Consider the following 16,957-nt stretch of genomic DNA (forward strand, 5'->3'; position numbering starts at 1 on the left):
ATGCCTGGCAAAGTTAGATCCCTGTAGGGGTTGGGCTGGGGGGGGGGCGCGGGGGGAAGAGGGTGGGCAGAGAGCAGGCTGAGTGGTGTGGGGACCTTGCTTGTTTTTAATTGGGAGCCATGTGGTGCAGCCACAGCCCTCCAGCTGAAAGCCATGAGAAGGTAAACTCAGGACCCCACCCAGGCTGGGCGTTCTGTGCACCATAGACTAGGGCCCAGGGTACTATGGGACGAGAAATCTGGCCCATACACTACTTAATTCAGCCCTGAGCCCATCGTGGTGGCCAGCATGATGTCAAGTGGCTGTTACCTTAGGCCTGTCTCTGCTATCTATCCCATCACTGTGACAATGGGTTGGGACCATCCTGATTGGCCCCCCTCCAAACTAGGTTGTATAGCTTCTGCACAGAGGGTGGCAGATCTACCCATTATATCCTTGTAATACTCACCAGAGATCCACAGCCTCCCCCACAAGACCCTGGAAAGAAAGAACTTTAGGAGAGAGGGAGATGAGAAAGAGGGGTGGGGGGCAGAGAGGGAGGTGAGGAAGATCCAGGAGACATCCAAGGTTCATTACACATCTCCGTCAGTTGGTTTTCAGCCCAGGGGTCCTGCTCACTCTGAACCCTATCTCCTGACCTCTGCTCCCTCCCTGAAGCTCCTTCTAGAAGGCGGCTAAGATGATTGGCATCCTGCTCTGGGCCTGCCTACTCCTCTTTGCTTTTCTCACCCGCATGCCTGGCGTCTTCAGATGCAGGCTCCTTGCTCCCAGAGCTTCTCTGACTGCCCCTTGCCTGCCTTCATAGCACCATGCCTGTGCCTTCCCTTCCTTCCGTCTCTTCCCACTGCAAACACCGCCAGCTGCCTGCTTGCATCGTCCTCTCTCAGGGCTCAGACGTCGTGGACGCTGCACTGTACAAGGGTTTTGGACTAAGGTATTAATGGTGTAAACATCGCAGCCATTTCTTGAAGGTCAGTGGTCCCTGATGATCAGAATGACAGAGCCAGTGAGATTGGCTTCATTGGTTTTCATTTCCAGTTAGAATGTATCTAGATCCGTTTTTCTGGTCATTGCCCACCAGAAACTCCTAAGCATGCCCCAGCTTCTGAGGATTTTGGCTCAAGCACCCTAAACACTATTTTCACATCTTCCTTTCTCACTGTCTTCTGCTGCAGTGGACGTCAGGAGAAGACCAGCCATCGTGACCCCTGGCATTGCCACCCATTGCTCAGCTGTGGAGAGGCCACTTCCTTAGAGGAAGTGCATGGACCGCTTCCTCCCTAAGCTCCAAAGGAGCCGGGACGAGGCTCCCTCTTCCAGAACTGACATTAGTGATGGTACTCAGTGCAGCTGTACTAAGCGTGCCAGAGGACCACCCGACACTCTCTGGGGCAGGCGCTCCTCTGGGGAAGATGGGCTGGCTCCTGTGTGTAAGAGCCATGTTCTGAGGCTGGAGAGCTTTCCTACCCTCTAAGTCTTGGTGAGAAGAAAAGAGTATCCTTTATTTATTTATTATTATTATTTTTTTGACAGGCAGAGTTAGAGAGAGAGAGACAGAGAGAAAGGTTTTCCTTTCTGTTGGTTCACCCCCTAAATGGCCACTACGGCCGGTGTGCTGCACCGATCCAAAGCCAGGAGCCAGGTGCTTCCTCCTGGTCTTCCATGCGGGTGCAGGGCCCAAGCACTTGGGCCATCCTCCACTGCACTCCTGGGCCACAGCAGAGAGCTGGACTGGAAGAGGAGCAACCGGGACAGAATCCAGTGCCCTAATCGGGACTAGAACCTTGGGTGCCGGCGCCACAGGCGGAGGATTAGCCTAGTGAGCCGCAGCGCTGGCCAAGAGTATCCTTTAAAGCAGCTGGAAGTTACGGACTCTGGCCTTCCTTGTCAGACCTGAGAGCTAGTGAAGCTAGACATCAATGCAGGGCAGCCTCCTGCAAGTCACAGCTTCAGTGGTAGGGATACAGTTCAGTTCTTAATGCGAGAAGAGGCACAGCGGGGCAGGTGGCCGTGATGATGGTGGTAAAACGGAGTTCCTAGTTAAAAAGTGACCCCTGTCTCGGCCTTTTGGCTAAGGTCAAGTGTAGAAGTGACCACTGTACATGTGGCTTGACTGCAGTTGGGTGACAGTAATAGTGCCAGAGTGGTTTTCTCATCAGAGTAGCTCCTGAGGCAGATGGGCACTGTTCCTGTCTCGAACAGCTACTCTAGCCGTCCCACAATCCAGTGGGCTACTCGTGATTCCTTTACAATGCCTGTTGAATCAGCCATAGATGGATTCTCTGGCTTGCAGCCCAGCCTCCTGAGAAGGGTTGCAGAAGCAGAGCCCGGTATTGTATGTGCTTCATATAGAGAGTCAAGATTTCCACTTCTACCATGCCAAGTAACGATACTAGATTTACCTTTCTAATGTAGGCAACTCAAACGTTGCATAAAATATGCAAAGCCACTGTTTTCAGATATAGGACAGCACATAGCACAGGACTGAAAGAAGGGGAAAAAGAGCTAATCCCTCCTTCTACTCTTTCTGCTGGTACTAGTTCCTGAGTGCTGGCGCCGTGAGCCCAAGCAGAGAAGGATGGTCTTGTCGAGTACAGGAGCTAGCTGGGGAGAACTTCAAGTCAGAGTGTCGGGGGTGGGGGGCATATAGCAGCAAAAATGGCCCCTGGGATTCCTCTGAGTCCGTTGCACAGTTCTAAGTTGCATATGCTTAGGGTGAAACTCCACAATGCGAGGCAAAGAACGTCCAGGGAGCTGGGAGCTGATGGAGTCCCAGGGCTCATAGGACTGGGAGATGTGGAGTCTCAACTGGCCAGAGTGAAGTGCTCTGCTCGAATGTCCAGAGAATTCAATGGAATCCCCCTTAAAAGAAGAGCTAAATTAGCCCCAGAGCAGGGTTAACTCTAGACATCCCCGCAACATGGCTGCGAAATAAGCCTCAAAAAAAAAAAAAAAAAATTTCATCCACTATTGTGATAACTGGCAGCCAAACAAATTTCAGCCTCTTTAAAGGACGATACCATTCAACATGTAGAATTCAGAATGTGAGAATTACTGGACATGCAAATAGGGAGGGAAATGTAACAAAAAAAAGTAATCGACAGAAACTCAGAAATGAAGAAGGTAATGAAATTTGCAGACAAGGACTTAAAAGGGCATTTAAAATACACACAAGTCGTAACACATGAATACAGTGAAGAAGGAAATGAAAGATACAAAAAAAGAACCACATGGAACTTCTGCCGTTTAGAAATACAACACCTGAAATGAATAGTTCACTATCTGAGCATAACAGCAGATTGGTCATTGTAGAAGGAAATATCTTTGACACTGAAGACTTAGCAATAGCAACTACTGAAAACAAAACACATACACACAGAGAACGGAACACAAAACCTCAATGACCTATAAGACCGTATCAAATGATTCAAAACATACAGTTAGAGCCCTAGATAGGGACTGGGATAATGACTTGAGGACATAATAGCCAAAAATGTTCCAAACTTAATGAAAATTACTAACTCACAGACGCAAGGAGCTCGGCAAACTCAAAGCAGAATGAACACAAGCAAGCCACATCAAGAAAGGCGCTTTATAATTAAATCCCTAAAGCAGTAACAAATGGGGGGGGGTGCAAAATCTGGAAGAGATACAACATATACAGGGGTACAAAGATAGAAATAATTGCTGATTTCTCAACAACAATGCAAGCTAGAACTTAATGGAATAGCATCTTTACAGTACGTGGTTAGAGAAAGAAAAAGCATTGCTAACCTAGAATTCTATAGCTAGCAAAAATTACCCTTCAGAATTGAAGGTTAAAATAAGTGTGTGTGCGTTTTCTTCAGACAACAAAGGCTTAAAGAAGAGCTACTCTACAAGAAACTTTAAAGGAAATTCTGGCGGTAGAAAGATCATGACAGCAGATGGAAACTTGGATCTATGCAAAGAAATGAAAAGAACCAGAGACGGTAAATATACGGATAAACAGGAGACATTTCTCTCCTATTAAAAATTTCCATAGAAAATAATTAACCATTTAAAGCAAAAATAATAGCCATATATTGCCTGGCTTAAAACACATGTAGAGGTAAAATTTAGAACAACAATAACACAGGATAGAAAAACAGAAATAGAAGTATATTCTTGTGAAACCCTTACATTATGCGTTAAGTGGTGTAGCATCATTTGAAGGTTATCTTGGTTTGTTTCTGCTATGACAACAAAATGCCTCAGACTGGAGAATTTAAAAATAATAGAAATTTCCTTCTCACAGTTCGACTGTCTCAAGCCTAAGGTCAGAGGTCTGGCAGTTCTGTGTCTGGTGGGGCTGCTCTGTGTCCTCTGGAAGGGAAGAAATGAACGCTGTTTTCATGTAGTAGAAAGGCAAACGAGATAAGTCAACCTCACTCTCTGAACCCTTTTATAAAGGCACTAATTTCATCTATGAGTGCTCCTCCCATCCACCCAGCACAGTGCTCAGTAACTGTTCACCATATCCACTGCTTATGCACCATGCAGCCAGATTCTCAGAACGCTCTTCCCCACCCCTTCCCCATCTTAGAGGATGCCTGGTTTTGAGGCAAATACTTTGGTGAGTGGATTGAGTGGGTGCATAAAACCATCCATTATTATTAAGTCACCATAGATGGTTGCTTTGGGGCTGGCATTATGGCGCAGCAGATTAAACCACTGCCTGCAACACTGGCATCCCTTGTGGGGACCGGTTTGAGTCCTCACTGCTCTACTTCTGATCCAGCTCCCTGCTAATGCACCTGATTAAGCAATGGGAGATGGCCCAAGTCTTCAGACTACTACCACCTACATGGGACACTTGGTTAGAGTTCCAGGCTCCTGGCTTTGGCCTGGACCACCTCTAGCAATTGTGGTCACTGGGGGAGGGAACCAGTGGATGGAAGATATATTGCTCCATCGTTTCCTCTTTATCACTCTGCTTTTTCAAATAAATAAATCGTAAAAGAAAAAAAGATAGGGGCCCGGCGTCGTGGCTCACTTGGTTAATCCTCTGCCTGCAGCGCCGGCATCCATATGGGCACCGGGTTCTAGTCCTGGTTGCTCCTCTTCCAGTCCAGCTCTCTGCTGTGGCCCGGGAAGGCAGTGGAGGATGGCCCAAGACCTTGGGCCCTGCAACCACATGGGAGACCAGAAGGAAGCACCTGGCTCCTGGCTTCGGATCGGCGCAGCGCCGGCCATTGTGGCCATCTGGGGAGTGTACCAGCAGATGGAAGATCTTTCTCTCTGTCTCTCTCTCTGTCTGTAACTCTACCTGTCAAATAAATAAATAAAAATATTAAAAGATAGATGGCGGCTTAACTGCTCCCTAAGGAGGGTGTTTCCAGCTAACTCGTAGGGCAGTGATTTTTCCAATGTTTTGTGCTGCGAATCACAGCAGCAAGTGCATTTTTTACTGTAAACCACGTATGAATATCATACAGAGGAGGGACATTATGAAAAACTATGCATGGATTTCAGAATGTTTGCATCAAAATAAACATTTTCTATGAATTCTTTGAGATATCCTTATATGCATGTGTATAAGCGTATACCTATAACCAAAAAAAGGTTGACCAAGCCATACTTAGTCTTACTACTGGAATGAATTCTAGATTTCCTGTTCCATTAGGCTTCGTGTCTGCTGCTGCAGAATAATTTCACAGGGCTGTTTGCTAAGTACCCTGGCTGGAAGCTGGAGCAAGTGCTCAGGATCACAGAAAGATAAGGAACCCCCACCGCTCAACGGCAAACAATCAGTCTGATTTCAACATGGGCAAAGTGCCTGTGTAGACACTGAACAAGGAAGACATGTGAATGGCCGATAAGCATGTGATTGCCAGGACCAACCAAAACAGCAGTGACATACCACATCATACTCATTAGCATGCCTATAACCAAAGCCGAAAACGAACAACGAACAGCCAGGAAATAGCAAGCATCGGCAAGGGTGTGGAGATAACTGGAAAACCTGGGCACTGCTGATGTGACAGTAAAATAGGGCACCTGCTGTGCAAAATGGCATGGAGGGGCTCAAAGCATGATTGTCCTAGCCATTCAGGCTGCTACAACAAAAGACCCTGGCCCGGGGTCTCGCAGCTTTGTAGACTGGAAGTCCACGATCAAGGTATCGAGGAGCTCAGCGTGTGGCGATGGCCTGTTCCCCATGGAGGATGCCTTCCAGGGAGGGGCAAACAGACTGTTCTGAACTTAACCTAGAGGGCACTGATCCCATTCGTGAGGGCTCTGCCCTAATAACCTCACCACCTCACATCTTAGTGCTATGGAGAAGGGGGTTCAGTTTCAACATATGAACTTCATGGGGGACACCAATACTCAGACCACAGCACATGTGGTCCAGCACTTCCATTCCTGGGAATGTTCCCTAAAGGCTTTTCCTGTTTCTTTTAAAGACTTGTTTTAGGCCGGCGCCGTGGCTCACTAGGCTAATCCTCCGCCTTGTGGCGCCAGCACACCGGGTTCTAGTCCCGGTCGGGGTGCCGGATTCTGTCCTGGTTGCCCCTCTTCCAGGCCAGCTCTCTGCTGTGGCCCGGGAAGGCAGTGGAGGATGACCCAAGTGCTTGGGCCCTGCGCCCCGTGGGAGACCAGGAGAAGCACCTGGCTCCTGCCTTAGGATCAGCGCGGTGCGCCAGCCGTGGCGGCCATTGGAGGGTGAACCAATGGCAAAAGGAAGACCTTTCTCTCTGTCTCTCTCTCTCTCTCACTATCCACTCTGCCTTGTTTTATTTATTTAAAAGTCAGAGTTACAGAGAGAAAGGGAGAGAGAGAGGTAGAGAAAGAGATCTTGTTTGCTGATTCACTTCCCAGATGGCTGCAATGGCCAGGGCTGGACCAGGCTAAAGCCAGGAGCTTCCTGCAGGTCTCCCACATGGGTATGGTGCCCAAACACTTGGGCCATCTCCTGCTGCTTTTCCCAGGCCATCAGCAGGGAGCTGGATCAGAAGTGGAGCAGCCAGGACACGAACCAGCGCCCCTATGAGATGCTGTGTCGCAGGCTGCAGCTTTACCTGCTAGGCTATAACACTGGCCCGCAAGCAGGCATTTCAACAGATATTTGTACACCCCTGTTCTGGCAACATTTTTCACCAAAAGGTGGAAAACAGCCTAGATAAATCTTTCCTGTTGGATGAGTGGATTTTTTTAAATGTGGTGTATTTATACAGGGGAATGCCATTCGGCTATAGAAAAGAAGGAAGTTCTAGGACATGCTGTGACATGGGCAAACCTTGAAGACATTATGCTGAGTGAAATAAGCCAGTGAAAAAAGGACATTTTTTAAACTTTTATTTAATAAATATAAATTTCCAAAGTACAGCTTTTAGATTACAATGGCTTTTACCCCCCCCCCCCATAACTTCCCTCCTACCTGCAAACCTCCCATCTCCCGCTCCCTCACCCATCCCATTCACATCAAGATTCATTTTCAATTCTCTTTATATACAGATCAATTTGTGTATATTAAGTAAAGATTTCAACAGTTTGCACCCACACAGAAACACAAAGTGTAAAGTACTGTTTGAGTACTAGTTATAGCATTAATTTACATTGTACAACACATTAAGGACAGAGATCCTACATGGGGAGTAAGTGCACAGGTACTCCTGTTGTTGACATAACAATTAACACTCTTGTTTATGGCATCAGTAATCACCCTAGGCTTTTGTCATGGGTTGCCAAGGCTATGGAAGCCTTTTGAGTTCGCCAACTCCAATCTTATTTAGACAAGTTCATAGTCAAAGTGGAAGTTCCCTCCTCCCTTCAGAGAAAGGTACCTCCTTCTTTGATGGTCCGTTCTTTCCACTGGGATCTCACTCAACAGAGATCTTTCATTTAGGGTTTTTTTTTTTTTCTTTTTTTGCCAGAGTGTCTTGGCTTTCAATTGCCTGAAATACTCCCATGGGCTCTTCAGCCAGATCTGAATGCTTTAAGGGCTGAGTCTGAGGCCAGAGTGCTGTTTAGGACATCTGCCATTCTATGAGTCTGCTGTGTATCCTGCTTCCCATGTTGGATCATTCTTTCAGTTAATTCAGTTAGTATTAGCAGACACTAGTCTTGTTTATGTGATCCCTTTGACTCTCAATCGTTTCATTATGATCAATTGGGAACTGAAACTGATCACTTTGACTAGTGAGATGGCGTTGTACATGCTACCTTGATGGGGTTGAATTGGAATCCCCTGGCATGTTTCTAACTCTAAAAGGACAAATATTGCATGGTTCCAGTTGCGTGAGATGCTAGATTAGTCAAATTCCTAGAGACAAAAAATAGAATGATTGTGGCTGAGAGCTGGGGTCTGGGGAGAGTGGGCAGGGTTTCCATTTAGGAAGATGAGAAAGTTCTGGAGATTGCCAGAGCAGAATGAATACACTTAATGCTGCAGAGCTGGGCACATGCAGATGGTTGAAATGGCAAGATTTGGGAGCAGGTGTTTGGCCTACTGGTTAAAATGCCAGTTGGGACTATTGCATCCCGTGTTGGAGCACCCGGGTTTCAGTCCTGGCCTCTGCTTCCAATGCTAGCTTTCCGATAATGTGCACCCTGGGAGGTGGCAGGTAATGGTTCAAGTCATTGGGTTCCCTCCCCTCCAACATGGGAGACCTGGATTGAGGTCCTGGCTCCCAGCTTTGGCCTGCTCCAGCCCCAGCCAGTTGCAAGAATATGGGAAATGAACCAGAGAACCAGAGTATGTGAGCTCTCTCCCTCTCTATTTCTGTCTGTCTCTCAAATACATACATACACACATACACACATACACAAATACATAAATGAGTTCAAGGCAATGCAATGTTTTACATGTGTATTTTAACACAAATACACCAAAATGATAGATGGGCTTTATTTTTTAAATGAGATTTCTAGCTTCTCTGAAAAACCACAAGTCTACCTTCTCTAAGGCAGAGATGGCCTGGGCCCGGGTGGTGTTTGCCCCTTTAGATAAGAAAGGATGGAACCCAAGGGCCTTTCTGGGAGTAGGGGGAAATTCCCCTGGAAACATAACTCTGCGAGTAGGAAGTGTGTTGCTGTTGGGGAGAACACCCCTGCTTTGAAGCAGCCTCCCTGTGGATGTGGAAGGAGAAGCTGCGACACTTCGTGGACGTTATTTTTGGAGCGATGTGTCTTTCCCTGCCTAGCTCTCTCCTGGAGATCGCATGCCTGCCCCTGTGGCCTTTGCTTTCTCCAGCCAGAACCAAAACCCCAAAGCCGCTTAGCTTCCAGGGTGGAGTTCTTGGACTAAAACTGTGTGTGGCCCCTTGCTGTTGGCAACGGAAGCAGAGATGAAGCTTCCCAGGGCCTCTGATCTTCTCCCTGGGGGTCTCCTTTTCTGTGCGGACCACAGGAACTCTCTGGCTCTGGCTTTCTCCAGCACCGCAGGCTAGTTCCTGGGGGAGCACAGCACACAGCCCTTCACCCCAGCCGGCTGCTCTGCCCTGTGAGGACCAGAACCTGGGTCTTGTGCCACATCTCCTCCTCCATTCCCGATGCCTCTGGTGCCAGCCCTCATCCACGTCCAGTCTCTCTCTGGCATCTGGTTTATGGCTGGACTTCCCTGCTTCTGCCACCTCTGTACTACTGGTTCTAAACCAGGGTTTGGTCAGTTTACAACCCTGCTCGGAAGCCTCTGATGGCCCTTTTGCCTAAAGCCCCAGCTCTCAGCCTGACCTTTGCAGCCTTCTCCAGTGGAACCGCAATGTCTGCAGATGTGGCCACTGCATCCTCCTCCGCCTCACTGCCACCATGTCCACGTGTTCTCCCCATCTGCTCTGTCTCACTCTCTCTCCAATGGGGAACATGTCCCACCCCTCTGTGTAGGGCTGTGGGCTGAGAGGCACATTTCGCGCCCCCCACCCCCCGCCCCGCACCTCTGCTGCCGCCCCCTCTCGCCACGGTGCTAAGGGTGCTGCAGTCCCCAGCAGGGACACTCCCCACTCACACTTCCTCTCGGGGCCCTTCCTGCACCTGCGTGTGAAGTGACCAGGCTTGAAATGTCTCCTTCCCCAAGGACAGATGGAAGGGCTCCTGGGAAGCCAGTGAGGAAGGAATTTGAAGTTAGACAAGACAGGCTCCTAAAACCGCTGGCTCAGAGCAGCGTGAGCGGTGAGGTCTCACTCACGTCCACCAGGCCCCCAAGGGTGTCTAATCGCAACCAAACCATTCTTCCGGCAAGGTGATGCCTTTGGGTGTGACAAATGCCTTGAGCAGCGCTTATCCCGGCTCCTCGCGGTCTGTCCCCGGGACTGTACAACACAAGGGAAGCAGTCCCTGAGCAGCTGTCTGTGTATTTCGTATAGACCAAAGTAGCTGCAACCACCACCTTGCTGTCACCCCTTCTTTGGTCCCTTGTTTTGTCTGTGAGAGCAAACCCCTTGCAGGCCATTTAGGAGCCACTGGAGTCCATACTCCCGGGTGGCCGTCCTCACTTCAGCTGCAATCGGCTCCCCTATTCTCACACCCAGTGTGTCTCAACTGGCTCTCTGGGTTGAGACATGGACACTGCCCTTTTTCTTGACTTAGGTATTTGCCTCATTAAACCATATACTTTGTTCCACGTACTTTATCCAATGTGTATTATATTTCAATAACAAAAAAAGGCAAACTAAAAGAAAGTCCTCTCTCCAACTCCAAATCCTTCATCCAATCAACCGTGTTTAGCTAGCACCTCTGTACACCCAGCCCCTGCTCAGGAGTGGACATCTCACTCCCCCCAGGACTTTGCTGGAGCAAGCAAAACAGCTGGAAGAAGCAATGGCACTGAATCCAGCTGAACTGTACCCGGAAGACAGACCATGCTGTGGTTGTTTGGGGGAAGAGTGAGGAGGCGCGTAGGGGCCAAGGACGCGGTAGGACTTCAGCGAAGCCTGACATGCGGGTGGGGTTTAGTTTGTGCAGGCAAGCAGAGCCAAGCGTTTTAGCTGAGCAAAGAAATGGAACTAAAGATGCTAAACAGGACTTGGCTGATGTGTTGGTGGGGGGCGGGACTATGAAGAGAGCTGATGGTACTGAGTAGCTGTGGGGGTGGGGCTCTGGCTCGGACAGCTGTCCCTGCTGCCCCCAGCCCCAACTCAGGCAGGGTGGACGTGGCTCAGAGCACACGCCTGCCTCTGTGGAGTGCGGGGATCTGAGCCCTCAGGCAAGGGCAGACATGTGTGTTTCACATTTCTGGGTTTGCTGTGTTGTTTTGCTCGAGCCACAGGCTTATGTGGGCTCGTAATCACCATCCCAGACAGACGGGGAGTTACATCTGCCAGACACATTACACAGCCACCCGTGAGCCTGCAGAGACACTTGCTTGCTCAGTCCTTGATCCGAATCCCGCCCCGCCCAGCAGCTGCCTTTAGTCCCTGTACTAACTGCTTAGTGGGGGTGCAGAGAGGGGGCACTGCAGAGGGTGGGACAGGGGTGAGGGTGGGCTGTGAGACGATTCCATCCTACTCCCATCACCAAGGACGTGGGCAAAGGTGCTATGGAGTGTTAGGAGGGTGGGTCCCTTGAGCTCCAAGTTTTACACAGGAAGCAAGCTTGGGATGTGTTCCCACTTTAGTGAGTGGAAATCAGATCTCTGCACAAGGAACGAGACCAGAGCAGAGAAGAGGTGATAGAAGGCACAGTAATGATGGTAAGGCCAATCCCAGGTGGGAAGACGAACTATGTGCCCAGCATTGTGCTAACCGCTCACCTCTCCCACTTCATCTGCACAATAATCCCGTGATGTGGACGCATTATCTCCATTATGTAAATGAGGAAAAGGGGCCTACAAATGGTCAGTGCAGAACCAGCACGTGACTTCCAGCTCCACGGCAGGAGACCACGCCCCCTTAAGGCCTGTTATGGACACAGAGAGGTGCCCTCTCTCTTCGATGGAGTGCCTGGGGTGGGTATCCACCTTATCCACCTGGTGAATTTTGCTTGTGTTTGTTTCTCATCAAACAACCATAGGATTTGGCTCCCTGCACCATCCAAATTCAAAAAACAGAGACCGCGACACACCAACACGACAGCTGTATTTTTCATTAGTAAATCAATAAACCAGCTGTCTGGGTACACACACATATCTATTAAGGCAAGCCCACCCCCGACCTGAAGTCCACCATGTGCCAAATTCATTAAGATTCTGGGCGTGCAAGGAGAGCCCCCAGCCACAGCCCAGGTGCCAAGAAAGTCCCTGTTGGCCTCTTCTTGGCAGACTTGGCCAGCCTCCCCCAGCGACAGCCTGGCCGTGGATTTAAGCCGCCTGGTCGGACTGTGAGGGTCGTCTGCACAAAGAAGGAGGCAACAGTGCCAGGTTCCAGTGCGTGCTCCAAGTTCCACATTCTGTTGCAGACTCCCGGCGCCAGAGCCAAGGCGGGCTGGAGGCTGGGGGCCGGTAAGGGTCTGTCTGGTGTGTTTTCTCCTCTACCCACATAACCCAGCACATGCTGCGTCTTGTCCCCTCTGCTTTCACAGAAGGAGAGTGATCAGCAGAGTTATGGAGGAGCCTTGGGGACATCCCCACTCCACCATCTCATTGACTTGTCTTATTTAGGAGCAGAGAATATTTTAATATATTGACATAATTGTAGATTTTTTCCCCCCAAGTACCTCCTAAAATAATGGGGAAGGAACAGGCTAAATGATGTTCTTATTAACTTCCAGCAGCAGCTGTTAGGTGAAACCCAAGAGCTTTGGTCTTCGTCACAATCCTGGCTTGTTTCTCTACCACGCTCAGAGTGTGATACTAGTACATCATTCTGGGACAGGATCCTTTTCCCTCTTTTTTTTTTTTTTGTGATAAATACATATGACACCAAATCTCCCTTCTCATCACCTTTTTAGGCATACAGTAAGTACAGCGTCGCTAGCTGTACGCACTTTGATCACTGGCACGCTCTCATCCCATGTGCCTGGAGCTCTGTACCCACTGCACAGCAGCTACTCCCCCATGCCTGGCCACTAGCAACCATCTTTGCATTTGCTGTTGCTATGAGTTTGACAACTCGTGCAAGGGTGCTCTTGCAGTATTTGTCTATGACTGGCTTATTTCCCTTAGCATGATGTTCCCAAGGTGCACCCACATTGTAACATGTGACAGAATTTTCTTCTTACTGAAGGCTGAATCACACTCCCTCGTATCTACACACTATGTATTTTCTAGTCATCCATCAGTGAACTGTTAGGTTGTTTTCATCTGTTGGCAATTGTGAATAATGGTGCGATGAGTACAGGTGCATAAATATCTCTTCGAGATTTTGTTTTCAGTTCTTTTGGATAAATACCCAGAAGTGGGATTGCTGAGTCACTGGTATTTCATTCTTTTTAAAAAGATTTATTATTTGTTTGAAAGGCAGAGTTAGAGAGAGGCAGAAACAGAGAGAGAGAGAGAGAGAGAGGTCTTCCATCCACTGGTTCACTCCCCAGATGGTCACAATGGCGGGAGCTGGGCCCATCTGAAACCAGGAGCCAGGAGCTTCTTCTGGGTCTCCCACGCGGGTGCAGGGGCCCAAGCACTTGAGCCATCTTCTAATGCTTTCCCAGGTCATAGCAGAGAGCTGGATCAGAAGTGGAGCATCCGGGATTCAAACCAGCATCCATATGGGATGCTGGCATCGCAGGCAGCAGCTTTGCCTGCTACACCACAGCGCCGGCCCCACCAACACTTCTTATGTTCTTTTTTCTTTTCTGAATAATGACGATCCAAACAGAAGTGAGGCAGTATCTCACTGTGGTTTTGACTGGCATTTCCCCGGCAAGTAGAGATGCTGCGCATCTTCCCATGCACCTGCTGGCCACTGGTGTGTCTTCTTCAGAAAAATGTCCGCTCAGGGCCTTCGCCCATTTTCCTGATCAGGTTATTGTTGGTTTTTGTCTGCTGTTCCATTGCATTATAGGAGTTCCTTACATCCTCTGGATAGTAACCTCTTGTCATGTATATGGCTTGCAAGCACTTTCTCCCATTCCACAGATAACCCCTTCACTGTGTGTCTTGCTTGCCTCCACTGAAGCTTCTTAATTTGATGCTATCCCAGTTGCCTATTTTTGCTTTCTCTTGTCTGCGCTTTTGCTGTAATATCCAAGAACTCATTGCCAAGACCAACGTTATGAAAGCTTTCCCCCTACATTTTCTTTTAGGACTTTCATGGCATTCAGGTTTTGTGTCTAAGAATTTAAGAATTGATTTTTGTGTCTATATAGGATAACAGCTCAATTTCATTCTTTTGCATACAATTACTGAGTTCTCTAACGTCATTTGTTAAAGAGTTATCCATTCACCATTGTGTTGTCTTGTCATTCTTGCTGAAATCATTTGTGCGTTAGTTCTGGGCATTTCATTCTGTTCCATTGGTCGGTCTGTCTGTCTTTATGCTAGTCACGTTGTTTTGATTACTTAACCTTTGTAATATGTTTTGAAATAGAAAGTGGATACTCTCTAGCTTTGTTGTTCTTTCTCAAGATTGTTGTGGCTATTTGGGGTTCTTTTCGTGGTCTTATATAAATTTTAGGATTTTCTCCCTATTTCTGCCAAAAATATCATTGGAATTTTGATAGAGATTACAATGAATCTGTAGACCCTTTTTTGCTAATATGGACATTTTAACAATATTGTCTTCCAGTCTATGAGTGGGGAATGTCTTTCCATTCATTTATGTCTTTAATTTCTTTCAGGAATGTTTTCTGGTTCTCAAAATATAAGTTTTCACTATCTGGATTAAATCTGTTCCCAAGTATTTTATTCTTCTTGATACTACTGTAAATGGGATTGTTTCTTGATTTCTTTTTAAGTTGTCTATGAATGTATGGAAGCATAACTGGAGCTGGCGTTGCAGTATAGCAGATAAAGCCACCACCCACAACACATGCTCCCATTTAGTGCTGGTTCAAGTCCTGGCTGCTCTGCTTCCAATCCAGCTCCCTGCTAATGTGCTTGGGGAAGCAGTGGAGGATGGCCCAAGTGCTTGGGCCCTTGCCACCAACACGGGAAACCCAATTGGAGTTCCTGGCTCCTGGCTTGGGCCTGGGCCAGCCCTGGCCATTGTTGCCATTTTGGGAGTGAATCAGTAGATGGAAAATCTCTTTCTCTCTCTCTCTCTCTCTTTAACTTTGCCTTTCAAATAAATAAATAAACCTTTTAAAAAACATAATGAAGTTTTACATATTGATTTTGTAATGTAGAACTTGGCTGGATTTGCTTATTATTCCTAGCAAGTCTTTTTGGTGGAATCTTTAGGGTTCTCTATATCATGTAATTTGCAAAAAAAATCATTATGCTTTTATTATTTTGAATGTCATGTAAATTCCTTTCTTGCTTGTTTGCTCTACCTAGGACATCAATATTACATTGAATAAAAGTGGCGAGAGTGAGAATTCTAGCTTTCTTCCTGATCTTAAAGGAAAACCTTCCAGTTTTTTCCATTGAATAAGATGTTAGTTATGGAATTTCCATATATGGCCTTTATTATGTTCAGATAGTTTCTAGCCTTAGTTTTTTTTTTTTTGTTTGTTTTTTTTTTTTTTTTTTTTTTTTTTGTCATGAAAGAGTGTTGAGTTTGTCAAGTGCCTTTCTGCATCTGTGGATCTGACTTTCAGTCCTTATTCTGTTAATGCAGTGTATCACACACTTTCCCTCCCAGATTTGGGGGGATTGTGGCCAATAATTCCCTGAAAGTGACCTTTTTCTCTTTCCTCCCTCGGAGTCTCGGATTATGCATATAATGGTCTACTTGATGATGTTCTGTGTGTCCTTTGCCTTTTCTCCACTCTTTTTCACACTTTTTTTCCTCCTTTGGATAATCTCTAATGACCTGTCTTCAGGGTCATTGATAACTTCTGCTGCCTGATCAAGTCTGCTGTTAATATCCATTCAGGTATTATATTCTTCAGCTCCAAAATTTGGTTCATTTTCATATTCAAAGTTTTTACTTGAAAGATAAAAAGAATGAGAGAGAGACAGCCAGACAGCCAGAATGGGTTTTCCATTTACTGGTTCATTCCGCAAATGCCTGCAACAGCCGAGGCTGGCCCAGGCTGAATCCAGGAGCCCAGAACTCAATCTGGGTCTCTTACATGGGTGGTGGGAACCCAAGTTCTTGCGCCATCATAGCTGCATCCCAGGCTATGCATTGCAGGAGGTTGGATCGGAAGTGGAGGAGCCAGGACTTGGAGCAGTCACTATGATATGGATGGGCATCCCAGCTGATGACTTACCCGCTGGACCAAAGGCAGGCCCTGGGCTCTTTTGTATATTCTCCCTCCTTATGGTTGTTGTCATTTTATCCATGCATCATTTTCCTGAGCTCATTGAGCATTCCAGGGAGCCTCTTTAAGATTCTGAATCTTAGACCTTATTGTAGAGATTCTGATTGACTAGGTGGGGGTGGGTGGGTTTTAAAGGCTCCACTGGTGATTGAGATGTATTATGTTAAGGTTTCAAAACCACTTCAGTGAAAAGACTGCTGTCAGCCTCTCCTACTTCCCAGCTCTCTGCAAGGCTCCATGACCTGCCTAGCAGTACTCTACCTCTTTATGCAATGTGCAAGCTCCTGAAACTCTTCCACCTCCAGACAGCCTGTCTGGCCACAGCTTTTGTTTTGTTTTGTTTTTAATGACTCTCCCAGTCCTCTAGCCTCAAAATGTGTCTATACTTTTCATTTACAGGTTGATTTGGTATTGCCATCTTTCTGGCTTGCTACCTGATTCTTAGGCTACCACTGCCAGGATCAGGTTGGCCCTAACCGTCTCATTTGAGGACAAAAGAGATGGTGTGAGTGTGAGTGTGGCAGGGAGGGAACGCTGGAGACCCGGCTTCCAACCTCTGTTCTTCTATGGCCTTGGACAGTTGCGTTCCCTCTCTGAGCCCCTGCGAAACGAGGGGTGTCTAGGTGGTCCTCGGGACTCCTGCCCATGGGCTCTGATTTTCTCTTTCTCCCTCTTGTGCACCCACAGCTGAGGAAGT

Source organism: Oryctolagus cuniculus, chromosome 2 (assembly GCF_051225735.1).
Source record: "Oryctolagus cuniculus isolate XC-2025 breed Fujian yellow rabbit chromosome 2, ASM5122573v1, whole genome shotgun sequence".
Taxonomy (NCBI): domain Eukaryota; kingdom Metazoa; phylum Chordata; class Mammalia; order Lagomorpha; family Leporidae; genus Oryctolagus; species Oryctolagus cuniculus.